At 40.8% G+C, this 27,192-nt stretch overlaps 1 long non-coding RNA gene across 1 annotated transcript in view; it reads right to left on the bottom strand.

The window, feature by feature from the left end:
* The window catches only part of LOC124775023, a 28,801-nt gene extending 4,298 nt beyond the window's left edge, over positions 1–24,503 (bottom strand). Inside the window, exons 1-2 of the long non-coding RNA XR_007015587.1 lie at positions 24,306–24,503; positions 12,995–13,103 (exon numbers count right to left, since the gene is read on the bottom strand). This is a non-coding gene — a long non-coding RNA (uncharacterized LOC124775023). The remainder of the gene's footprint in view (positions 1–12,994; positions 13,104–24,305) is intronic.
* Positions 24,504–27,192: the final 2,689 nt, after the last annotated feature.

Raw genomic sequence — 27,192 nt, 5'->3', positions numbered from 1 at the left:
AGTATTTTATACCTTTTATGAGATGTGATACAGATGAGAGGGTTTGTATAACTTTTGAAAGGGGTGGGTATTGTAGTTAAAAGCATGATTTACAAGAACAGATAAATTGTGACTTTCAAACAACTCTCACAAACAAGTGTGCCTGATTCTTCTACATTTGCCGTTTCCATAGGGTTGCTAGGATTTCCTTTGGAGACTTCAAAGGGTGAAGGTGGAAGAAGTCCATTCTGTACGAGACAATTTAACACCAAACCTCCTCCAGCGTCTCACTCAAGTAGAGGTAGGGATCCTGGGGAAGGGGGTTGGGAAGGCTTTCCTGTCTTTGGGGCTATCTTCTTTCTCTTCTTTGATCCTAGCAACCACATCTATTTTTTCCTTTCTTACTTCTCATCTTGAGGACCTGTTTATCTTTACCCTCTTTCCATATTCATAAACTTCTATCGCTGAAGTCCTTCCTTATTTCCATGGTTACTAATAACCTACATCTTATCTTTAGATAAAAAGGCCAAAGAATCAGACTACATAAACAAACATCCACATATACACAAATATACACCTCTACGCAAATATTAAATAAGACAAAGTCTGTCACGATGTGAGAACTGCCAGGTGTTGTAGGGGAAAAGGTGTGTACACAGGGAATTGTGCACACATATATGAGGAGTTATGACAGTTCTGCATCAAATATACATAATGAGAGGTGCCCATACATAACGAACAACTATAAAATAGTAATGAGTAATGGATAAATAAGAAAAAGGCGTGAGCAAAGTCAGTGTAATAAATACTCTAATGAATTGAAGGATAGTAGGATGTAAATAGTATATGTAGACATAATATCTATTGAAAATATAGAAGTGATAAGCAGAGGACTCTAGGGAGTAAATGATATATTAAAGAATGAATGTGAAGTTTAAGATAGGTTTATAACTTTACCAGAGGATACTTAATTATGGAAAACACAGAAATATATACTAGGGTAATGAACCATGAGGCCTACCCAGAAAGGATAAGAGGGCGTACCCGGCATTCACTAAGTATAAAGGGCAGACGTACCTATGTGGAGATAGGACGATCTGTGGCCTAAAAAACAGAGATTTTTTTTTAAGGGGCATACGTATCAGAATGGAAAGAGAAGTGCTCTCATAAGGTCAACCCACAAGTAAGGACTAGGTGCTGATCCTAGGAAGAGACAGTATCCTGACTAAAGCCACAAATTTTATAGGAATTATTCTGGAAAGTGTAAATTCTATGAACGACTAGCATTATTATATTTCATGGAAGTAAAAGAGAGTTGAAAGAACACATTCATTTCACCCAGAGTTCCTCCAAGCTACAACTAATGAAAATAGTACATACTAGGAAAAAGGTAGTACAAAAAGATAAGAACAGAAATAGATTACTCATACGTCATAAACACCTGAAGATTTTGATTGAAAAAGGAAATAAAGAAAAGAAAAGGAAAAGCGTCCTCACAATTCCTAAATATTAGTAAAGCTGACTAAAACCACGAGTAAATGCTCATCTCTTAACAACAAAGTAAAGTAAGAAAAGAGTAGATAAAAAAATAATCAAAAGATTGTGCAAGAGAGGACAGAGAATTGTTATGGAAAGGAGAGATACATATATAAACACAAGTAAAAAAAGTATACTGTTAAGATATGAAATGTTATTATGAGTGATATTATTTGCATGATGATTATGTATAAAATAATGTTTGTTCAATCTGAAGGGGGGGGGGGAGGGGGGGAGGATATGTAGTGATTCGAGAATTTCTGTGTAAATTCTAGAACCACTCAGCCTCCTACCATCTCGAACACACGATATTCTAGATACGAGTGTGGGATGGTAAAATCCTACCTACTGCACACCACATGTTTGTGTGTGCAGGTTTAAAATCAGTCGCGGGAAGAAAGTAGACATGGTGGTCGAACGACACCAACAAGTACCTGTTGGACAATCCATAGTTGTGTTAGTGAGAATGTAAGGAAGAACCATGGAGTCTATATGCAGCTCTGTGCTTATTGTGTCATTGACTACTGTTATGTGAAACAAGAACAATTGAAAAAGTAGTCTTGTAGACTCTTGACTCAGCCTTGTGAGAGGGAAGATGATTTTTTTTTTTAGTCTCTTGTTCCAAAAGTCATGGTGTCTAAGCAGACTTTCTTCCAAATGTAAATCAATTTGTTTCTAACATACAACTATACGAGAGACTTACTGAACTTACATATTATGTTGAAAGGGAGAATTTTTATTGTGCTTGATACTCAAATACATCATTGATTGACGAAATGTGAAGTTTGTATAGCTACTTATTTCACTAGTAGAAAGAGGCTTGAAAATTCCTGTACCTAACATTATTTGACAAAGAAGAAGTCAAGAGAGTTTCCAGCAGCCGGCTATCCAGTAGAGGAGAGAGAGAAGAGTGGCTGCAAATCCCAAGTAAGTCATCTCATAAAGAAGTGGAATGTGGTTTGGGGAAATAAATCAGTATAACCCAGACCCGCACTCACACTTTAAGTTGTTAAAACGTTAGAACAGGCCATGTAGAGGAAACCTTCCTAGTGTCCCAAAACTTCCAACCCCTAGTCTAGTTCATTTTCATTGATATCTTCATGATCTGGACTTGGAGCCACGACACCCTATCCACATTCCTTCATAATCTCAATACCTTTTCTCCCATCCATTTCACCTGGTCTTCCTCTAGTGACACACCACTTTCCTAGATGATGACCACCACCTCGCTGATGGCTCCATGTACACCCCTGTCTGCAGTAAATCCACTAACCACCAGAAGTACTCAACTTTTGATAGCTGCCATCCCTTCCACACCAAAAACTCCCTCCCATACACCTCAGCCACCCATGGAAGTTGTATCTTCAGTGACAAGAAGACCCTTGACCAAGGAGCAACCATCTCGTCACCCAGTATCACACTGGAATGGAACAACTGAACCATATCTTTTGAATATCTCTCATCCTGTCCTAAACAGAGGGCATCCCACCCAAGGTCCTTCCCAATCCCCCTAAAATGGTGTGTTCCATCGGCCACCCTACTTACACAACACCCTACCCCATTTCTAAGCCACTCCCGCTCCCAGTCCCTTGTCCTGTGGCAGACCAAGGTGCAAGACCTGCCCAATCCACCTACCCAGCACCTCCTACTCCAGTCCTGTCAGAGGTTTATCCTATCCTATCCTATCAGAGGCTGGGCCACCTGTGAAAGCAGCCATGTCATATACCAACTCTGCTGTAAACACTGCATGGCCTTTTATGATGGTATGACTGCCAACCACCTGTCCACCAGGATGAATAGCCACTGCCAAACTATTATCAAGAACAAAGTTGACATCTCAGTGGCAAAATGTACAGCTGAGCACAACACACTCAACTTCAATGGCTGCTTCAATACCTAAACCATCTGGATCCTTCCCTCAACCATCACCTTCTCTGAATGACATAGACAGGAGTTATCCTTACAACACATTCTCCAAACCCCTAAACATCTTGGCCTGAGTGTCAGGTAACCCACTGTCTTGGTGCTGCCCCCCCCCCCCCCCCCCCACCAACAGTTTTTCCTTCCCCCACCCTGTCAGCTTCCACTTCACATCACTACACTGCCTTCAGCATGTGTCGCTTCCCACTGGCTCCTATAATCGTGCCAGCCCATATACCTGCTACCCCTCCCCTCCTGCCCACATTCCTAGCTGGCAAACTGGCCTCCCTCTGAGCTGCTTGCCACCCACCCCAGTCCCTACACTGCTTCACACTTCCCTCTCCCTTTACCCATCCCACCTAACACTACCCTTACCACAACCAGTTGACCTGCCACAAAATAGCATTGGTGCTGTCAGTCTAGCTGACACCATGTAGGGACATAGGTATGTGTATGCTTGTGTATAAGTATTTGTGTATTTTACTCTAGCTCATCAAACGATAATTCCAAATGCCAGAAGTTTTGCTTCTTTTGTGTGTACCTACAGATAATTCAATGCTTCTGCTTTTCAGTGAGTGGTATTTACATTCTACATGAACTTTCCTACAACATTCATCCTGCCTAGTGGCTCTCTTCCTCCCAAACTTTGTATCGTGCCTCTTTTGTTACTATCTGTAATCTACGTCTTGTTTGACAGTCTGTATTGTCTGTCAGCATCTTTTCCTGTGTTTTCCCACACACCGTTGTTATGCACATGCTTCACCTGTGCCAACCGATATGGTTGCACACAACTTTTGTGACACCTTGTAGCACTAGTCGCTGCAGTTACGACTGCATTGCACGTGTTCTATGTAACACTCATCCACTGAATCACAGTTCCAGCAACCAACCACTACATTTAACCACTGAATCCACCCATCTCTCCTGACACATACCTCCTATCAGAACTTTGCGTGTTTCCTTTTTTCAGCCTGCATGTGATGATAAGTTACACACTATTTAAAAATTGCCACATCATAAAACCATACTATTTGCTCCCAGCACAATCTCTTTCACCCTCTTCATGCAATGAACTCACACTATAATATCTAGTTCTCCTTATAACCACCTAACATTTTCACTTCCCCATTTGTTTGCTATCGTTATCCCTCCAAAAAATATCTCTTCCCTTGGCTAAAACCCTGCCCCAGAACCCGTTCCTTAAATGCTGTCTAACCCATGGAATCCCTCTCCCCCCCACAAATTGCCTAACCATAAAAATCTCTTTTGCTGGATCCCACCCCTCCTTTCACAACGGGCTTCACCTTTTGGATTCTGCCAGTTGCTATCCCTCAAGAACCTGATACTGCAAAAACAAATTTCCATTGCAGACTTCCCAGAAATACCTTCATCCCCTCTGCAAGATACTGTTGTTCTGCACTACTCACACAATGTCTCTGAACTAGAAACCTTTGCACCTCAACACACTGAGGAGCATTCCAGACACAACCACCATGAACTATCCAACCTGTTGACATCTACTCCTGCCTTGGGGTACACTCACCCTTCTCACAGTGAACCTCCTTGTCAACCCCTCATAGCGCTCAGACCCTGCCTAGCTGACCTCTTCAATTTACCACATCCTCCAAAACTCCCTCCCAACACTCCACAAAACTCAGAACCCCAAGCAAACCCAAAACACTGCTGTTAACCTCTCCACCAAAAACCTCAGTCCCACAGAAGCTTCAGTCCTATCCAAAGGCCTAAACTTCAGCCCTACCCTAAAATACAACCATGTTGAACTTATCAAAGACCTACTCTGCTTCTCCTAGTCCCTACAGTGGAAACACTTCTTTGTCACCCAGTATGCTGAAGGCCTCATAACTAACCGGCTATGTATCCATGACAAATAGCTACTGCCAAACTGTTGTCAAGAATATTCAGTGGCACAACATACAGCTGTGCGCAACATGCTCAATTTCAATAGCTATTTCACAACCCAAGCCATCTGGATTCTTCCCTCCACCACCCACTTCTGTGAACTATGCAGACAAGAGTTATCTTTACAACACATCATCTGTCTCCATAATCATCCTGGCCTCAATCTCACATAACCTACCACTCCCGCACGCTCCACCCAACAGTTTCCTCTTCTTCTGTCTTGTCACTCCTTCCAATTCATGTCCCCATATTCCAATTCATGTCCCCATATTGCCTTCAGTATGTGCCGCTTCCCGCTGCCTGCTACAATTGTGCCAGCCCATTTAACTGCCACCCCTCCCCTCCTGTGTTCCTAGCTGGGAAACTGGCCTCCTTATGAGATGCTAGCAACCCACCCCCTCCCAGTTTTGCGTACTACGAAAGTATAAATTCGAATTCCACCAACAGGAAAAGTTAATGGTTTAAGTTAATATACATAGCATTGCTTCAAGAAAAGCAAAGCTTTCGCATATAATATTTGTCTCGAAGGTTAATAAGCTACAAGAGAAGCTAAGCTTTCACATATAATGTTGATCTGTTTAGCGCATGTTACACTTTACGATACATCACTTAAATACGCCAGTAAAATTTTTAATACCGACATAAATCTGTGATCTTCTGGGCTTGAAATTCTTCTTCTGGGCTTGAAATTCTTCTAAATGGCTCGTCATCAAAGGGCTGATTTTTAAATGAGAACAAACGCTCTGTGATTTAAGAAATTCATCGTACATTCTTGCACATAGTTAAACTTGCGTAAAAGGAAATTTACTTCGAAAATAACACTTTTAGAACCACAATTCACAATATTTTTCCGCAACCTGTTAGATTCATTTCAGCAGTAACCAGATAGCTTGCGCAGCTACAGTGACCTAGGAAGCTCGTATGTTCGTACATATGAAACATTGTAAGATCTTAATATAATGGAAGGAAACATTCCACGTGGGAAAAATTATATATAAAAACAAAGATGAGGTGACTTACCGAACAAAAGCGCTGGCAGGTCGATAGGCACACAAACAAACACAAACATACACACAAAATTCAAGCTTTCGCAACAAACTGTTGCCTCATCAGGAAAGAGGGAAGGAGAGGGGAAGACGAAAGGAAGTGGGTTTTAAGGGAGAGGGTAAGGAGTCATTCCAATCCCGGGAGCGGAAAGACTTACCTTAGGGGGAAAAAAGGACAGGTATACACTCGCACACACGCACATATCCATCCACACATACAGACACAAGCAGACATATTTAAAGACCAGAATATGTCTGCTTGTGTCTGTATGTGTGGATGGATATGTGCGTGTGTGCGAGTGTATACCTGTCCTTTTTTCCCCCTAAGGTAAGTCTTTCCGCTCTCGGGATTGGAATGACTCCTTACCCTCTCCCTTAAAACCCACTTCCTTTCGTCTTCCCCTCTCCTTCCCTCTTTCCTGATGAGGCAACAGTTTGTTGCGAAAGCTTGAATTTTGTGTATATGTTTGTGTTTGTTTGTGTGTCTATCGACCTGCCAGCGCTTTTGTTCGGTAAGTCACCTCATCTTTGTTTTTATATATAATTGTAAGATCTTACTTACATTATGTCATAAAAGAAACAAGACATCAGAGGATACTCCATGAGCATCGGAATTTCGTGAACCATACTAAAATGCATAGTTCACCTTAAAGCACACATTCGTGTATCCAGATTCTCAATGACGTAGGCCCCGACCTGATATTAAGCTTTTCGGTGTGATTTTCAGGACATAATTTTTCTTGGATTACCAATACTGTATTATCTCATGTTTGGTTCTTTATTATGGCATAATGCCATATGTGCTAGAAGATGAAAACATGCCAGTGAAATGCGGCGAACAGTTGTAACTAGCCAACAATATGGAATTAAACACTTCCTTTCAAATAAATTTACTGCCTCAGCAGGAAAGCTTAAAAGCCAAATTTCTTTAGCAAACCGACAAAAATAACTTTATTGTTCTGCCTGCAAGGCGATTAATGTTTGACTGCCAGAAAGGTGGAAATAAAAGAAAATCTGAAACTAGTTACATATTTTAGCCTTCCGGAAGTATGTGAATGTATTTTAATTCGCTTGATAGCTTCCAGCCACAGAAATCCATCTTGTTTTCATTTGACATGAGAGCAGTAAAGGAACAGGAAACAGAAAAATCACTAAATGTAAACACGGGTCATGTGGAGACTAACCCTCCCCTCCCCCTCCTCCCCCACTACAACTCAGACTGCTCTCCACATCAGAACATCAAAAATGGAAAAAAAAAAGACTTTTCAAACATAAGTTAATTTTGTAGCGCACATCTTTGTGAAGAGTCTGATACATAAAACATATATCTTTGAGGAAATTAAGACATGTTATTTGGTCTTAAGTGTGCCGAAGTACAGTGCCACGCCTCTTCAAACGACATTCTTATACCGCACGTCACTGTATTTCGCTTTGTGGAACTCAGATGTGTATATTTTGTAATGGATGCCATCAAACTATTTCAGGACAGCGGAAATTAAAATGTCCTGTAGTACCTCTTCTGATCCCAGTCGGCCAGTTTGACATCTTGCCCCTTTTAAAAATAAAATAGATATAAAAAATTGCAATTGATACTGGATGGCATTATTTGTAACCGGGAGAACAAGAACTCTTCAGAAAACCTGGACTCATTATTGCCTATTAGCTAATAGCTTGCTCTTCTGTGTGACATAAAATTAAATGTAGGATACCTAAAACCAGTAAAGACAAGAGACAGGGAGGACAGTACACATTTCTTCAATCCTTAGGTCCTAGCTATTTTTTTCTCTGATCTTGCTACAACTTTACATGGCGTGCTTTCCTTTCTGCGAAAGAACTATTACCTCATCAAAGCTCGTAAAACGTTTTGCTACATGAAAAATCAAAATTTCGTCGTCTAATACTGAAAAAGCTGTTAATACACATAGGACACAAGACTGTTGTGGTTTCTCGATCTGATTACGTCTACTTTGTCACTGTGTGCAGGATAAAACAAAATAGGCCTTTCTAATATTGCAGCAATTGTAACACACATCAAATAAGCGAGACTGTTTTGGCAATAATGATCATTTTTATAGTACAACAATATAATTCACAAAGTACCAATATGAAATACCCATTTGGCCTGCTACAATCAAAAAGCTTTAGGTTAGGAAACAGTTTCACATCTCATTCATATGCTCCAGTTTCTCATGCACGAGACCGAAAAGTAGAACGAAATTTCTGTATAAATTTGGAGTCCTTATATTCTTCCATAATTTGTGTGATGTCTCCATTTCTTCTCCTTCCTTGTTTTAACAAGCAATCTTGTTATCACTAATTCTGTAACTATTCCTACCACTGTCAAAACTCATTCTCCAGTTAACTTTGCTAACGTTGCCATAATAACAACGGTTTAGTTATCCAGTGATTATTCTCCGGTTAGGCGTGATTATGTGTTTGTACAATATGTTTCCGCACTACTCCCAGAATGGAACTTAAGTGGCAGCTAGCCGGGGACTACAACTGGCCCTGTCTAGTGTAGCGATCTGGCCAAACATTTTCTGTCAGAATTTCATTTTCTTGGGTACACCGCGAAGATAATACATAATCTTTCTTACCTGTTAAGTCATTTATTTCCGCTCTGGTAGTCTGAATCTATGGATTTCGTTGGTAATTATAAACAGCGCTGAACATTTGCAATCCAAATCAATCACATAAACAAGCAGCAGTTGGCATGGACTGGTTCAGTTTTATTCAGCTCAGCTCGTATAGCCCCTGTGGGGCGGCAGGTGGAATAATTGTTAATTTTCCTATTATTTATTTAATGCTGTTGTTTGCCATTCTCAACACTGGCTCTCTACCTACAATATTAGCAACCAGAAAGTGATTAGCAAAACGTGAAGCCTGTAATTAGAATTCCTAGTGCCCACTTCATCTGAGAAATACATTTATAGCTACAGCTTATAGCTCTGAGGAATTAGGAGATTGTCTGGGATTCATAATCAAAAACCATTCTCTCTAAAATGTTCACTATATTCCGAAAGTCACAGACTAAAAAGAATCCACACAATCCAACTACCAGAGCAGTTGAGAGTCTAATGCGCTGATGCAACTATAACTGTTCAAATTAAATGTTTAAGTGAATGCTCGCCAGAATTTGATGATAATGTTCATCAAATGCCACGCTAATAATGGTAGAATGTCTGTCCTGTAGCGGCACGTGAAAATACGACATACGCAAACTAAAGATAGATCATTAACGTCATCCCAAAATTGACACTTCACTCGAAAACGATTTCATGGTTACGCATATCCCGAGTAACTTATTACTGCATCCAAGGCTGTTTATATCAACGATACCGACGCGACGCGACTCCCGGCACAGGTGGTGTGCTAATCAGCGTCTGGAGAGAACTGGGGCCTTCTTTTCTCGCGCAGCGTTCTTACATATAAACCCGCGGTGCGGACGGCTAAAGGAACGCCTGATCAAATCTGCTCTCTCGACTAGCCGCTGGGCTAGTAATGCACCACTTTAAGTTATCGAATAAATCATTGCTTCCTTTGCTGATGGCCGATGAAGCTTTAAATTTAATTGTGCAATCAGCACACAAGTAAGTAATCATAATAAAAGTCTGACGTGGCTAAGTCAAATATTTTGGGCGAGAGAATTAATTTAATTACAGTACACGCAGTAGACGAGCTCTGAACTTGCTCTTTGGAGATACGCTATAGCTATAGCTTTATAGTTATTCTGTTGAAACTTCTCACATTTTTATGATTATAGCAGACCTCCCTTCTACTTAAATTTAAACATCCTAGCTTTATTTATTCGCCTACTTAATCTATCTTGCTTCTTTAATGTCTAAGACAAAAACCAGAAAATCAAGAATTTCAACTAAAATTTTAATTTGTGAGATCCAGAATACTGTTTCTACTAAATTATTATGCAAAAGGAATCTAAATATAAATTTTTAAGTTTCTAGCTCTTTTCTGTTGCGCCAATGATTTTTACAGAAAAACATCCAAATTTCGAAAATGGTTAAAGTTACTGAACTGATGTCCAACACATATTGATTTTGTATTACTTCTGACATGCTAGAAACGTTTCAGGTTATTTACTTCATTTTAAAGTATTGCGCAATATTTATGACGTCAGAGCTAGTTACAGCGGACTAGGCTGGCACACAATGGAAAGACTGATGCGAATTTTATAAGGCGTGAGTAGGCTGCTTCCCTACACCCCGTCCCGTTTTATCTGTGGCAAAGTTCATTTCTAGATGCGACGAGGGTTCCCCTGGCAGAGACTTCATGTACACTATGCACGCACTCAAAAATCAACTTTTCATTCAGAAATCAACTTAAAGACTGTTCAAAAATCTCCAAAAACCAGCAGGGGTGTGTTTCAAAATAATATGAATAATCGATAGCCTGACATGCACTGTGAAACAAGGTTTTTACCTCAAGAATATGAATTTGCCCCCCTCCCCCAAAATTGCCACCCGGTTCGGATACCCACCCCTCCTCCCCAGATCAGGGCCTGCTGCGCATGCATGGATCTCGCAGTTCATACGTGACTCAACTGCGCGTGTGCATGAGCCCACTAGTAACTACTTAAATGAATCTAATGTAAACAGTTGTGACGTCACGCTTATTCGAGGTAATTCGTTCATTACCAGTAAAAATTACAAAAATTTAAGTGAAATCTAAAACAACGAAAAATCACAGCTTTTTCCTGGATCACCAGGTTGTCCCGAGTCTTATACACTAGTGTTAAATACTTTATACAATCTTCCGTTAGAGTTTAAACCCTTGGCAAACTGAGTGGGACCAATGTGGGATTATGTTGTGATGACTGATTAGATGTAGTTGTACCATAAATATAAAAGACTTACAAGTGTTTCTGAGTAAGAACAACTAATTGCACTTAATTCACTGCAAACCTACTAGAACTCTCTTACCCATTACAACACCAAGATGCATCTTTCAAATGGTCACCTTGCACAACACAGGTGGCTGGACACACCTCCCAGGCCTAATTTTGTTCTGCTGACCAGGTGGCACCAACTACACCTAAATCAAGGGGCCTGTTGTGGGTCTTTCATGAGAACCACTGCCTCCTACTGATTGTTCTCTCTCGTTGGCTGTGAGTGCTGCGCTTTCTCCACGCTGCTGACTGGGACATGTCTCAAATGAAACCAACTATTCTGGCCATCTTGCTTGACTGTTTTTTGGCTCCACATGTTCAGTTGTAATTATTTTCTTACTTCCATTTTGTGTTCCGTATGCTTCAGGTCACTAGTGGCACTACTATTGTGACATTGGGAAAAATCTTTGCCCTTGAAGGTACACCAAGTACTTCGATTTTTGGCAACATGATGACATTTACCTCCTTTGACTCTGAACAGTTTCGCATCCCTTTCAACATCTTTGCACTGCACCTTTTCACGCAATCTCCAAGTCATGCAGAACACATTATCTGCACATTCCACACAGGTCTGCAAGGAAGTGATGTCTAACACCCCACCTAATGAACTCTGTCATTTCCTACCAACTTAGAGGGCCACCTCAATCAAGGGCCACAGCCCAATGAAGCATTTGCATGCCTGTCCTCACTACATCCTCTCATATACACTGTGCCTACCACCAGTGCATGCTGTTGCCAAGGTCTTTACCTTCCAAGTGGGAACCATGGTGTGGATCTATGGGACAATCTGTCTGCCATGGGTCTGTGATGCACACTGTGACCTCCACTCATGGACTTCTAAAGAGCCATCAAAATCAACTTCCACCTCCACCATCCTATTCAGCAGCCATATGATTCTCCACAGCCCCAGTGAACACTCTGGTCTCAGGGTGACTTAGACATCTTCCACTGAACCTTGTCCTGCCTCAGCCTTCTTATCTGACCCCATGGATATGAACCCGTCACTTTTCCCAGTGGCGGCTTTCCAGACAATGCACCTGTGTGTGTGTGTGGTGAATTATAGTTGGAGTCACAGTATTTAATGAAACAATTGACACTTTGTGAAACTGATGTGCACTTTAAGAATAAAATGTGCTATATTTTATCACTGGTAAACTGAATAACATTTTTTTAAAATTATGACACATATTGCATCTGCTCTTTTCTGTTCCTACTTGCCAATTCTATTCAGTACCCCTCAATTTTGTGAATCCAGATAATTTATAAAATATTCCCATTGTATCACTTTTCAGAAACAAGGCATCTGAAATGTGGTGCAGTGGAAATACATTAAAAATTATGTGGACTCATAAAACTGAGGGATACTGAATAGAATAGGCTAGTAGAAACAGAAAAGAGCAGATGCGGCAGTATAACATAATTTTTTTAAAAATCCGGTTATAAAAATATGGCATTTTTGGCTTCCAAGTGCATATCAATTTCATACAAAGTCAAGCTTTCCAATAAATACTTTGACTGCAAACTATAATTTACCCTTTATAAGAAATGTGAACAAGCCAATTTTTACTAAGGGAAGGAGCCACAGCTGTCCTCAACAAATTCTGGAGCTAGAAGTAATAAAGATTGTGTGTCATAAACTGAAAATATCTTGCTTCACAATAGTTTTACAACACAGTTCTTATAACATTACCTTGAAGTGCACATATTTGTATATTCTCTAAGCTGCTTCAAGCCCTTTAGCATGGATAGCATGCTTACACAAGAGTCCTCCCCATCAGTCAAGTGTGAGTTGCCCAACACTAAAAAACAAAAGTATAAAAATGAAAACAAAAAGAAAATGAGAAGCACAGAGAATTTATAAAATAATTCACCATCAAGACAAAATAGTTCATTAATTATACGACTAAATTTTGAACAAGTGGAACTAAGCAACAGTAATATGGTGAACGTGTATGGATCTTGGTATCGAAATGTGACATCCGGATCCTTCAGTATTTTCAACTTTGTTGACTGGCTTTCTGAGATACCAGCATCCACATGCAATAAAGAGCCAAACCCACTCACTTATCTGCTTGGTGAACAAAAGTATAGTTGACATGTAAATTAATCTATTGTAATAACCAGCCGCCTACCTAATGCAATTAGGAGAGGAAATTTTAGCTTTTACAGATTTAATAAATGCATATTTATTTAAAAAAAAGAAATCTTCAAATTTTTATGTTTTAATACCAACTTTTATATCTTTTCTTTTTCTGTGTATGTGACCGACTCGTTATTCTGTGAATAAGCTACTGCATATACATTCATGAGCCGAAACATTATGACCACTGATGACTGAGAGATTGAATGCCAATCGGTGCTGCAGGCACATGATGTGGTGATGAAAATATATGAGAGGAGCAGAGACGAAAGGAGAACAATTTTAGCAATGATGCAGGCCATAAATGGGGAAAACCTTGGACATGACTTTGATAAAGGGCAGATTATTATGGCCTGGCACCCGGCAGCAGCTTCTATAAAACAGCCAAGTTTGTCAACTGTTAGCATGCTTCTATCATGGGTATCTACTGAAAGTGGTTGAAGGTGGTGAAACCATGAGTGGGTGACAAGGTGTTGGACATTCATGCTTCATCACAGAATGTGGAGATCAGATGCTTGCCTGCTCTGTAAAGCAGGATAGGCAGAGAACTGTGACAGAAATAATGCTTGTGCAGCCACAAGTGTTTTGGAGCACACTTTTCAGAGTGCATTGTTGAACAGGAGACTTCGCAGCAGACACTTGTGTGCTCGCATGTTGATTCAAGGACACCATCAGTTAACATTTAACTGGGGATGGAATTACCAAGATTGGACCATGGATCAATGGAAATATGTCTCTTGGTTGAATGACTTATTATACCAGGTCAGTCAGCAGCAGCCGGCTGAGACTCAAGCAGCCACAGGGAAGTATCCAATTTTGTGACGTTTAACAAGTTCCTAACTGGGAATGAATTGTATAGTTTCATCTGTGTGCTTTGGTAGTTTAGTTTCTTGAGTTTCTGCATGTTAAATTAATATTTCAAATGGTTCAAATGGCTCTGAGCACTATGGGACTTAACATCTAAGGTCATCAGTCCCCTAGAACTTAGAACTACTTAAACCTAACTAACCTAAGGACATCACACACATCCATGCCCGAGGCAGGATTCGAACCTGCGACCGTAGCGGTCGCGCGGTTCAAAACTGACGCGCCTTTAACCGCTTGGCCACACCGGCCGGCAATTAATATTTAAGAGACACAATTCTTGCATTTTCATTTACATTGGAAAGTAAACTGATTTTGTGACATATTACAAGTTCCTAATCAGGAGCGAATTATTTAATCTCACCTGTGTGGCCTGGTAGTTCAGTTTTCAAATCTCTGCATGTTAATCTAATTGTTCAAATGTATGTGATATTTTATGGGACTTAACTGCTAAGGTCATCAGTCCCTACGCTTACACACTACATAACCTAAATTATCCTAAGGACAAACACACACACCCATGCCCGAGGGAGGACTCGAACCTCTGCTGGGAGCAGCCGCAGAGTCCATGACTGCAGTGCCTTAGACCGCTTGGCTAATCCCGGCGTTAATCTAATTTAATGGACACAGTTCTTCCATTTTTCTTCACGTCTCCAGTAGAGTTCCCTAGCGCGTGTCAATAGTCATTTGTTTTGAAAGCTAGTGACCCCTTGTTGCTAGTCAGTGAGTCAGCAACAGCCAGCTGAGACTCTAGCAGCCACAGGGAAGTAACTGATTTTGTGACATTTTACAAGTTCCTAACCAGGAGCGAATTGTGTAGTTTCATTTGTGTGCTTTGGTAGTTTAGTTTCTTAAATTTCTGTGTGTTACTTTAATATTTAATAGGCAACAGTTCTCGTGCTTTCTTTTATGCTGGAAAGCTCAGTTTTTGACTCTCTGTATATTAAACAAATTTATTAGATACAGTTCTTATGTTTTCATCAGTGTCTACAGTAGAATTCCGCACTAGGTGTCAAATGGTTCTTGTTTATCTGCGTAGTGTGGTTTTCCACAGTCTTTAGCAGGCATAGGGAGTGCGATGGCCGTATTTTGATGCAAGCAGAGTTGGTGACACTTTGCTCTCAGCTCCAGGCTGTGATGGCTTCTGTTACACAGCTGAAGCTGCAGTGGATGGGCATCACTCCTGTAGGCCAGCCGAGTGGATCCAACAGATGTCCAGCATGTCCGAATCCGCCGATTGGCCTGTATTGGTGACCTGCCCAGTTACTGCTCGCACAGAGGTTGACCCACTCACCCTTAGTTGAGTGGGAGGTTGCCTCGGGCCATGGCAGGTGGTAAAAGACTTCCCAGGGGCCACAAGTAAGGTCTCCCTGGTCAGTCTGACAAACAGGTTCCATTTGCTGTCTGTCGCTGGCACTGCCCCTCAGCCAAATGCAGTCACCTGTCCTGTTTCAGAGAGGACTTCTCAGTCCGCAAGATTCAGGCAATCACAGAGGGTGGGATTATTGGTAGTTGGGAGCTCTAATGTTAGGCGCATTATAGGGCCCATCAGTGATGGGATGACGAGGCACAGCGACTCGAGCGCACCGAGAATTCCTCGAGCCTCTAGTTCTCGGGCAATTCTCGAGAAGCTCACGAGAAACGGCTCGGCGGCGTGTGCTGCTGCGCACCAGTTGGCTGCGACAACATATGCTGCGCCATTGTTGTTTTATGAATTGAATGCCGCTGCTAGACAAACACGCTCGCTGCTCGCTGTGATCGTAACTATTATATCTCAGGTTTCATTCGAGTAAAGTTGTTATTCAAATCAATATGGACACTCAAAAACGAACATCATGGTGCTGGCAATACTTTACGGAGGATGGAGATAATGTCACTTGCAACATTTGTTGTAAAAATCTCCATAATGTATGAAAAAATACAATGGGCATGATTAGACATCTTAAACTGCACAATTTATCGAGCAATAAAACAGCGACGCCCGTGGATACAGAGACTCATTCTTCCAATAGTGGGAGACATACAAAATATCCAGGTACGTATGGTACAAAAGGTGAATTCCGTGCAAAAGTTCGGATAGTGTCCGAAGCAGTCCGCCGCGCTTAAAAAACATTGATTTTTTAATCGTACTCCGATATCATACTCCCAAAATCAAACCTATACTATCCTAGCTTTTGCACGATACAATATGTAATTTTACTGGACTAGTTGTCGACCATAATGCACCCCCTTGCAGGAGCACTGATCTAAATCTTACGTTTATCTTCATAGAGGGAAGTAAACGGCAACAACAGCTAAATGAAGCACTAGTGGCCATGATAACAGACGATTTTCAATCGCTTTCAATCGTCGAGGACACTGGTTTTGGACGTTTTGTTTCACTGTTGGACCCACAATACTCGATACCAAATAGAAAAAAGTTGCGCCTCATGATTGAGGACGATTACCATAAACAGAAAGAGGCTGTAAACTTGGCCGTGTAAGACTCTACTTGTGTTTCTTTAACGACCGATATTTGGATCTCACTCAATAGTGAGGCATATATCGCTGTAACTCGTCATTTAATTAACACTAATTGGTGCCTGAAAGCCTTAGCTCTGGAGACATTCAGTTTCCCGGAAAAGCATACAGCGCTAAATATTAGTGAGGCGTTAGATAATGTGATTTCAAAATGGAACATTGAAAACAAAGTTGTAAGCATCACAACTGACAACGCCAGTAACATGATGGCAGCCGTGCAACTTATTCACAGTGGCAACATAGATACGCAACATGTGCCTTGTTTAGCACACACCATCAATTTAGTTGTGAAAAGTTATTTGAACAGCAACAGTGAGCTCTGCATAATGCGGGAAAAGGCCAGAAAAATTGTTAGCTATTTTAAAACAAGTTGCAATGCTAATGAAAAACTCTATGAGATCCAGGATCTAATGAAAAAACCTGTTCATAAATTGATTCAGGAAACCGAAACCCGAACACTGTTGGGTCAGAACACTGTTGCAGACAGAATGAAAAAAGCATGCCAAATTTAAATGAATGCAAAATCTCCAAGATTGGTGATATTTTACAGAAGCTTGTAATTTAGCAAGGACATCAATGTGAGATGCTTATAATAGTTTCCACAGTGAAATTTTATCTTGAAACCTGGCAGAAAATCCAAAGAGATTCTGGTTGTATGTAAAGTATGCTAGCGGCAAGACACAGTCAAAGGCTTCTCTGTGTTACAGCAATGGAAATACTATCGACGCCAGTGCTGCAAAAGCACAGTTACTAAACATAGCCTTTCAAAATTCTTTCATCAAAGACGATGAAATAAATTTTCCAGAATTCGAGTCAAGAACAGCTGCCAACTTGAGTAACTTAAAAGAAGATATCCTTGGAGTAGTGAAGCATCTTCAAATCACTTAATAAAAGCAAGTCTTCCAGTCTAGACTATATACCAATTAGGTTCCTTTCAGAGTATGCTGATGCAATAGTTCCATTCTTATCAATCATATACAACCGCTTGCTCAACAAAATATCTGTACCCAATGAATGGAAAGTTGCACAGGTCACACCAATACTCAAGAAAAGTAGTAGCAGTAACCCACTAAATTAAGGTCCATGTCATTAATGTCAATATACAGCAGCATCTTGGAACATATATTGTGTTCGAACATTATGAATTACCTCGAAGAGAATGGTCTATTGACACACAGAGCAACACGTGTTTAGAAAACATCATTCATGTGAAACAAAACTAGCTCTTTACAGAAACGAAGTGTTGAGTGCTATTGATAGATATTCCAAATTGATTCCATATTTCTGGATTTCCAAAAGGTTTTTGACACAGTACCACAAAGCAGCTTGTAGTGAAATTGCATGTTTATGGAATATTGTCTTAGTTATATGACTGGATTTATGATTTCCTGTCAGAGAGGTCACAATTCATAGTAACAGATGGAAAAGCACTGAATAAAACAGAAGAGGCTTCTGGCATTCCCCAAGGTAGTGTTATAGGCCCTCTGCTCTTCCTTATATATCAGTGATTTAGGAGACAATCTCAGCAGCTGTCTTAGGTTGCTTGCAGATGATGACTGTCTAGTTAAATCATTAGAAGATCAAAACAAATTGCAAAACAATTTAGAAGAGAGATCTGCATGGTGCAAAACTTTGCAACTGATCCTAAATAATGAAAAGTGTGAGGATATCCATATGAGTGCTAAAAGGCATCCATTAAAATTTGTTTACACAATAAATCAGTCAAATCTAAAGGCTGTAAAATCAACTAAATACCTAGGAATTACTATTACAAACAATTTAAATTGGAAGAAACACATAGAAAATGTTGTGGGAAAGGCAAACCAAAGACTGCGTTTTATTGGCAGAACACTGGCCTCTTGTCTACACTACACTTGCCCGTCCTCTTCTGGAGTACTGCTGTGTGGTCTGGGATCCTCACCAGATAGGATTAACAGAGTATATTGGAAAGTTCAACGAAAAGCAGCATGTTTTGTATTATTGTGAAATAGAGGAGAGAATGTCATGGACATGATACAGGATTTAGTATTGACACCATTAAAATAAATGCATTTTTCACTGTGGCAGAATCATCTCACAAAATTTAAAATAAATGCATTTTTCACTGTGGCAGAATAATCTCACAAAATTTCAATCACCAACTTTCTCCTCCGAATGCGAAAATATTTTGTTGACATCAACCTACACAGTGAGAAATGATCATCATAATAAAATAAGGGAAATCTGAGCTCGCACAGAAAGATGTAGGTGTTCATTTTCTCGGCGTGCTGTTCGAGAATGGAATAATAGAGAATTATTGTGAAGGTGATTTGATGAACCCTCTGCCAGGCACTCAAGTGTGATTTGCAGAGTAGCCATGTAGATTCAGATGCAGATGTTGATGTACGTCAGTGGCTGTGCCCACATAAACCATCATCCAGGCAAATCACTCTTTGTAACATGCACAGCAGTGCACACGTAGCCTAGTGGGCGCAGTATTACGTAATGGGAGATTTTTACCTAGGCTTCCACAGGACCTGTGGTGGTATCGAAGGCATCATGACAGCTGTGGACTGTGTGAACATTTTTGTGGACTACCTGCATCCCTTCATACTCGATATCTTCCTTGATGATGACTGAGCAAGGTGCTGCAATAATTAGTATTTGGGAGGATGATAGTCCAAAGCTGTGTCCAGTCATCCTGATTTAAATTTTCCGTGATTTTCCTAAATTGCTTCAGACAAATGCAAGGATTGTTCCTTTGTAAGGGCATGGCTGACTTCCTTCCTCATCCTTTCCTAATCTGACAGGACCAATGACTTCGCTGTTTGGTCCCCTCCCCCAAATCAACCAACCTACGTTGATGATGATGGAATCTTCCAGCAGAATAACTATGCATCTCACAAAATCAGAATCATGCTACGATGCTTTGGAGAGCAAGATAATGAAATCATGCAGGTGTCTTGGCCACCAAATCTGCTTTATTTGAACCCCACAGAACACATCTGGGACTTGTGTGAACTGTGCATAGACATCTAGTGCCACATACATCAGCAAGCCTAACAAGTATGTATCAAATATATGAAATACAGAACTGCTTCTGTATTGCATTCCAAAGTTGGACAAACACGCTACTGAGCAGGTAATCATTATGTTTTAGCTTGTCAGTGTATATCCTGAGCTTTGTCTCCTTTATTTTTTCCACATCTATTCCCTGGGTACCTTAACAGATGCCCTATAAACCTCCTGGTAAGAATGTGCGATAGATAGTCTTTTATCTACTCCAACACCAACTTTGCATACTTTCTCTATCACTCTACAAGATGTGAACGCCACAACAGTAAACAACAATGCTAGAATCACAAAAGTGAAGACAAATAAAAGCTGCTTATCTATCTATATATAGATTGAGGTTGCTTCCTGGCTTCCATCTGTCTATCACTAATTGGTTTTCAACAGATACACTGATCCATGAGGAAGGTTTCTGTACATGATTTATAAACATTTCACATAAATTGTCTGAATTCTGATGGATTAAAGTTAAGTTGTGAAAACGATGCCATTGTCACCTCCGGAACAATGATGATAACTGAATAGAGCAACAATGCCTGAATTAGCAGAAATGGTGATCAAATTTGCATCTGGTTTTACGGTCTAATAGTCAGCCGGCACAGTAACTCAGCATGCTCAATATACACTCCTGGAAATTGAAATAAGAACACCGTGAATTCATTGTCCCAGGAAGGGGAAACTTTATTGACACATTCCTGGGGTCAGATACATCACATGATCACACTGACAGAACCACAGGCACATAGACACAGGCAACAGAGCATGCACAATGTCGGCACTAGTACAGTGTATATCCACCTTTCGCAGCAATGCAGGCTGCTTTTCTCCCATGGAGACGATCGTAGAGATGCTGGATGTAGTCCTGTGGAACGGCTTGCCATGCCATTTCCACCTGGCGCCTCAGTTGGACCAGCGTTCGTGCTGGACGTGCAGACCGCGTGAGACGACGCTTCATCCAGTCCCAAACATGCTCAATGGGGGACAGATCCGGAGATCTTGCTGGCCAGGGTAGTTGACTTACGCCTTCTAGAGCACGTTGGGTGGCACGGGATACATGCGGACGTGCATTGTCCTGTTGGAACAGCAAGTTCCCTTGCCGGTCTAGGAATGGTAGAACGATGGGTTCGATGACGGTTTGGATGTACCGTGCACTATTCAGTGTCCCCTCGACGATCACCAGTGGTGTACGGCCAGTGTAGAAGACCTCTCCCCACACCATGATGCCGGGTGTTGGCCCTGTGTGCCTCGGTCGTATGCAGTCCTGATTGTGGCGCTCACCTGCACGGCGCCAAACACGCATACGACCATCATTGGCACCAAGGCAGAAGCGACTCTCATCGCTAAAGACAACACGTCTCCATTCGTCCCTCCATTCACGCCTGTCGCGACACCACTGGAGGCGGGCTGCACAATGTTGGGGCGTGAGCGGAAGACGGCCTAACGGTGTGCGGGACCGTAGCCCAGCTTCATGGAGACGGTTGCAAATGGTCCTCGCCGATACCCCAGGAGCAACAGTGTCCCTAATTTGCTGGGAAGTGGCGGTGCGGTCCCCTACGGCACTGCGTAGGATCCTACGGTCTTGGCGTGCATCCGTGCGTCGCTGCGGTCCGGTCCCAGGTCGACGGGCACGTGCACCTTCCGCTGACCACTGGCGACAACATCGATGTACTGTGGAGACCTCACGCCCCACGTGTTGAGCAATTCGGCGGTACGTCCACCCGGCCTCCCGCATGCCCACTATATGCCCTCGCTCAAAGTCCGTCAACTGCACATACGGTTCACGTCCACGCTGTCGCGGCATGCTACCAGTGTTAAAGACTGCGATGGAGCTCCGTATGCCACGGCAAACTGGCTGACACTGACGGCGGCGGTGCACAAATGCTGCGCAGCTAGCGCCATTCGACGGCCAACACCGCGGTTCCTGGTGTGTCCGCTGTGCCGTGCGTGTGATCATTGCTTGTACAGCCCTCTCGCAGTGTCCGGAGCAAGTATGGTGGGTCTGACACACCGGTGTCAATGTGTTCTTTTTTCCATTTCCAGGAGTGTATATAAAAAATGATGAACATGAACGGGTGTCATGAGAACTGGTATATCAATTGCCACTGACAAGGAAGAGTTTCGAGTCTTTTAAAAGTCATATAAGACCTGGTCACTATCTTCTTGATTGGAATTCAGAAATTTCTTGTGGATAAATACAAAATATTTTGAAATACTTCTACAGATTGTTCACAAACACATTTTGAAATATGAGCACAATTTTTGCTTCCCTCAGACTGTTGCAATTCACATTCATAATTCACTGCCAATTCTTTGGACAATGGGCAGTGAGTTACTCAACTTTGAAGTATCATAATAAATATGACCAATAATGAAAAGATAACCACCTTGTCATTGGGCTGTGATGTGAGACTTACAATTTGAAATAATCAAACATTTTAACCAACAGTTTCCCTGCAATTGTTTGAGAACAATTGTATAGCGAAAAAACCTTGCTAATCTAAAAAATATGGTGTTTCTTTTTTTATGCTTCAAGTAAAATGTTTCCAAAAAAGTACTTCATCAATTCATCAACTTTGCTTTATTTACATGCAATATGTTCTTTCAGCAGAGCAGCACATTACTCAGCTTTCAGCTTTTCTCGAATGAAATCTGCATGTGGACACGATTCTTTGCATCGTGCAGTGAAGTCTACCAGGAAGACTCCACAATGAACAATTTTGGCAATGAGTCTCAACAATGCATCACAGTGTGTACTAAGCTTCACAAAAGTAGTGCTGAAATATGAGCTAATCATGTACATTATGCTTGTTTTTCTTTTATTTTTTTTATTTGTGCTGTCTCAGTCAACCCTTGATACATACGGAACCACTCACACACACATACACCCATGATTCACATACAATATTTACACTGGTTGTAAACCTAATACTTACCTCACAATGTGCTCCCCATCATTGCCACTCCAAACCCCGGATCATTATGGAACCCATAACACTCATGCCTCCAGACAACTTTCATGGCGTACACTGCTTAAATCACATAAGTTATGTGAAAGTGATAATATTCACTTACTTAATGTTATTCTCAGAATTTTATTTGTGGCCCCAAACAATATACACTACGCCAAGTCAAGCCATCTTGCTGTAGATACCTAATGCTACTCGTGTGCAGGTGGGCCAGGTTGCTAGGTGTGAAATAAAGAAGAGTGAACTGAAAGCATCTTTTGCAAAATTGTAATAGTAACAGAAGCTAAAAATGAAGATGTATCTGTTGAGTAAATAAGAAAAATTCATACAAGAATAGCAAAACAAAAACTACGTAAAAAAATACACTTTTGAAATAATGGTAAATGAAATTTTCAACTTTGACTTTTGTGACTAGTGCTTAATGATAACACCGTTTTCTCATTGCAAGCTGACTTAAAACTTCAGTTTTTTCTACCTCACAAGTGATTAAGCTAGAGTAATTAGACTCTGCAATGAGTGGCCCATGGTTTGTCCTAAAACAGGAAAGGGGGGGGGGGGGGGAGACCAAAAATGCCTTTCTACAGGCAGAGAGGATATATCCTGCAAGGTGATTCCACTAGATACTGTTTTTTATCAGTTACACAACCACCAGCCACGTGTGAAAACATTAATTACGTTGAAGTGCTTGTTTTTGGAGATGTTGCTTCACAAATTCAGCAATCCTTACTTCACATCCCCTGTCTACAAAAGGCTCCTTCTAATTCTAAGGAGACAGAATCTGGAGAGTAGGGGGCCTGCAAAAATGTTGTCAATTTTTTTTTCAGCAAAAACTGCCTGCAGCATGATCAGGATCAATGTCATAATGGAAGAAACAATCATTTACTAGCAATAATACAGGCTCAATTGTTTCTGTAGTGCATTGTTTAGCATTTGAATGTAATAATGCTGGGTAACTTAAGGGACAAATTCATGCGAACTGACCCTTTCAGGTTAAAAAAGACAGACAGACACCAACATTTTCACATTTGCTCTCATGTTAAATTTTTTTTCGGCATGTTTTGATTTTATTTTATGGTAAAGGGCCCTCAGTTCTTCTTTATAGCAAGACTTCTTGTTGGCTTCAAAATTTCCAGCAGCAAAGGAAAAACTGCTTACAGAGTAATCATGTTTTTTGTTAAACAGTCTTCAAGAAACTTGCGTTCTACAAATCACTCAAAGTGACTTTTTGCACACATGATTTTAGTGCATATAGATCAGATCAGCACATAATACATCTCTCAACATTGGAGTATTCCACAGAATGTAAGCAAGGATCTCAAGGTTCGTTTTTAAATTCTAAAGTCAAGTGTTAAGATAATTATCATGAAGTGACTCTCCTTCTAATCTCTTTATCTTTTGGTATCTAGTGTACAATTAAGTGATGGTTGCAATATTTACTAAAGCATTAAATCAGTGCTTACCTTCCACATTTGGCACTGCCTTAGATAGCTTATTTGTGTACCTAGCATTTAGCCAAACTTTTGTCATCATAAATAACAGCAGGTTTAAAGGCAGTGGCAAACAATAAACAAATCATTTTTCGTGTTTGTGTGACTATTTGTTACAGGACATAGATCTTTGGTTTTCCCCATCAAGTGGCTTCCAGTCTCAGACTGTGGGTCTCCCTAAAATAAGAATTAAATAGTTTACATAAATATTCATGTTACAAAAAAACACTACTGATAATGTCTGATTATGCACGATAAATGTATTATTTTTGAGTAACATTTCCCGTGATTTTTAATAATATCCACAGAATCTTGAAAGCAAGTCTTGTAAACTGCAATTTAAGGTGTAATAGAAAAAAGCATTGATGCCAGATTTTTAATGTATGTTAAAGGTGCAGTGAAGGGCTGATAGCCAAAGTGGTGCAATAGTACAGCTTTATTTGTTGCAGCATTTTTGCAATAGAGAATACAGTAATTCAGTGCTTGTAAATATTTTTGTCTTTGTCCATTTATACAACCTCATTCCTTCTCTCTTATAAAAAGAAGGAAGGAAGATAAGGATTTAACTTCCCATCGAGATTGAAGTCATCAGACACAGAACTGCTACACAAAATTCTGTTTTCAATTAATGTTTCATGTAATTTCAAGGACAATAGAGAATTGCAAAAACAGCAACATGAGATATGAATGCTGGTGTAGAAATGCTTCAGTTATAAACCAGAATGTTTGGTATGAGCATGCCCGGTAAGAGCTTCTGTGATGTACCAGAACCCATCAAGGAACCAGCAGGAATGTTGGCAGCACAGCCAACACAAAAGTGCACATGATAATGGCTGATGAAGATGAGCACCACAAGGTTCAACTATTTTTATTTTAAGTAGGTAATGAACTCATGACACCAGAAAACACGGAAGATTCGAGTTTAATGTTTGGTTGATGTGACAGTCAATAGGGATGGAGTATCATCTAAGTTGGAAAAAGGACAGGAGAAAGGAAATGCCTGTGGCCTGTGCTTCTGGGTGCATAATAACTTCATTGCCCTTGCATAAAAGGATGAGACACAAATGAGACAAAGTTCTCTATCAAAGATAAACATGTGGACTATGCTCAAAAGCATAAAAAAGATACATGAAAGAGTTTAAAAAACAAAGGGCTTCTGAACCTACACAGAATATACAGGGCAAAGAAAAAATATTGCACTTGACGGTCAGCATGTAATTCCTCATCCCAATTCAAGAAAACAGTGTATCTAATAAAACCTGGTCCCACCAATAGGCTTAACAGAAATGTGATCTAAAAAGCAAGGTTCTAGCAATGCTGTAACTGCCTGAAGCCTGGCCAAGGGCAGGAGTATGAGCTCTGTGCTGTGTCAGAGCTGTCCCATTAGCACAATGAAATGAGGTAATGCTGTGGGGAACAGACAGAACTGATGTTCAAGTTGTGTTTGCACCCAATATTCTTTTTCAGCTAAATTATAAAATTGTATCCAATTTACACCTCCACGTTGTGGTATCTTGTGTATTTTTTTCTGTTACTATTACTGTTATTTAAACATTAGGAGATAAATGAGCTTCTTACACATGTAAAAGTCCACTTTGTTTCGTCCATTGCACAAATAAAGCCAATAGAAAATAACAGTGGATACAGTAACATTGTCTGTATCCAATGAGATACAAAAAATACGATAGGTAGGCTACAATAGACTGCACATTATGTTATGCACAAAATAATTCCAATCTGTATGTTTGATCTCCAGACTTATCTTCACAGAGCTGGTACATACACATATGAACAACATTCACTTTACGGGAGACGTTCAAAGGGACCACCTTGCATTTGCAAACACTTCGCTACTTGCTGGGTCACACTTTGCTGGACCCTACATGACACTCCTGCATACAACACTGCCAAAGTGGCATGCATGTGAGCTATTTGCTTGTGCACATCCATGTGTGGGTTACTATAAACATGTTCCTTCAAGTGTCCTGCAAATAGAACTCTAGAGGAAAGGTCTGGGGAACATGGAGGCCATAACATTGAACCTCCATGACCAAGCCATTTCCCTGGAAACACTTCATTTAAATACTTATGCACATTCATTCTGAAGTGTGGAAGTGCACCATCATGCTGAAACCATAGCTGTCACTGAAAACCAAGTGGAATGTTTTCTAATGCATAAGGCAAAGTATTGCAAAAGAAACATCCCATACAGGGGTGCATTCAACTTGTCCTGCAACAGACAAGGGCCCAAAAGCACTCCTCCCACGATTCCAGCCCACAGGTTTCTGCTAAACTATGCCTGAAAGCCATGTTCATGGGTGACATGGGTTGTACTCCGACCAATAATGGCTGTTATGGAGCTTGAAAATACCTCCATGAGAGAAGTTAGATTCATCAGTCCATATAACGTTATTTATAAAATGTTATCTTCCACTTGGTGCAAAAGCCATTCACAGAATAGTATGCTTAATGCTTAAGATTTGGATGCAGTTCTCCATCATGCAACACTTCAACAGTCAGTCTTTGAGGTATCTGGGACTGGCTTGCAATATCATGGGTACTTCGCTGAGGTGACTGGTTAACAGTTGAAGAATCGCATCCTCTGCCCATGGAGTAGGTCTAGTCCTTGGATGAACTCTGTCCATTACCTACGAGGAATATTACCAGTTTCCTGAAGGCGTTGCTCCAGGTGACAATGAACGTTCTTATCGAGATGGTGCTTTTGAGGGTCCCGTGCAGCATACGAACGAGCAGCAGCAGCTTGTTTATCGGATGCACCCAGCACCAAGAGCACATTAACATTTTCATCATTTGTGCACTCCATTGGGAAGCCACCCTATGTGAACTTGACAGGGCCAGT

This window comes from Schistocerca piceifrons, chromosome 2 (assembly GCF_021461385.2).
Source record: "Schistocerca piceifrons isolate TAMUIC-IGC-003096 chromosome 2, iqSchPice1.1, whole genome shotgun sequence".
NCBI lineage: Eukaryota > Metazoa > Arthropoda > Insecta > Orthoptera > Acrididae > Schistocerca > Schistocerca piceifrons.
Note: the sequence above shows the minus strand (reverse complement) of the source record. Positions and strands in the feature narration are given on the sequence as shown.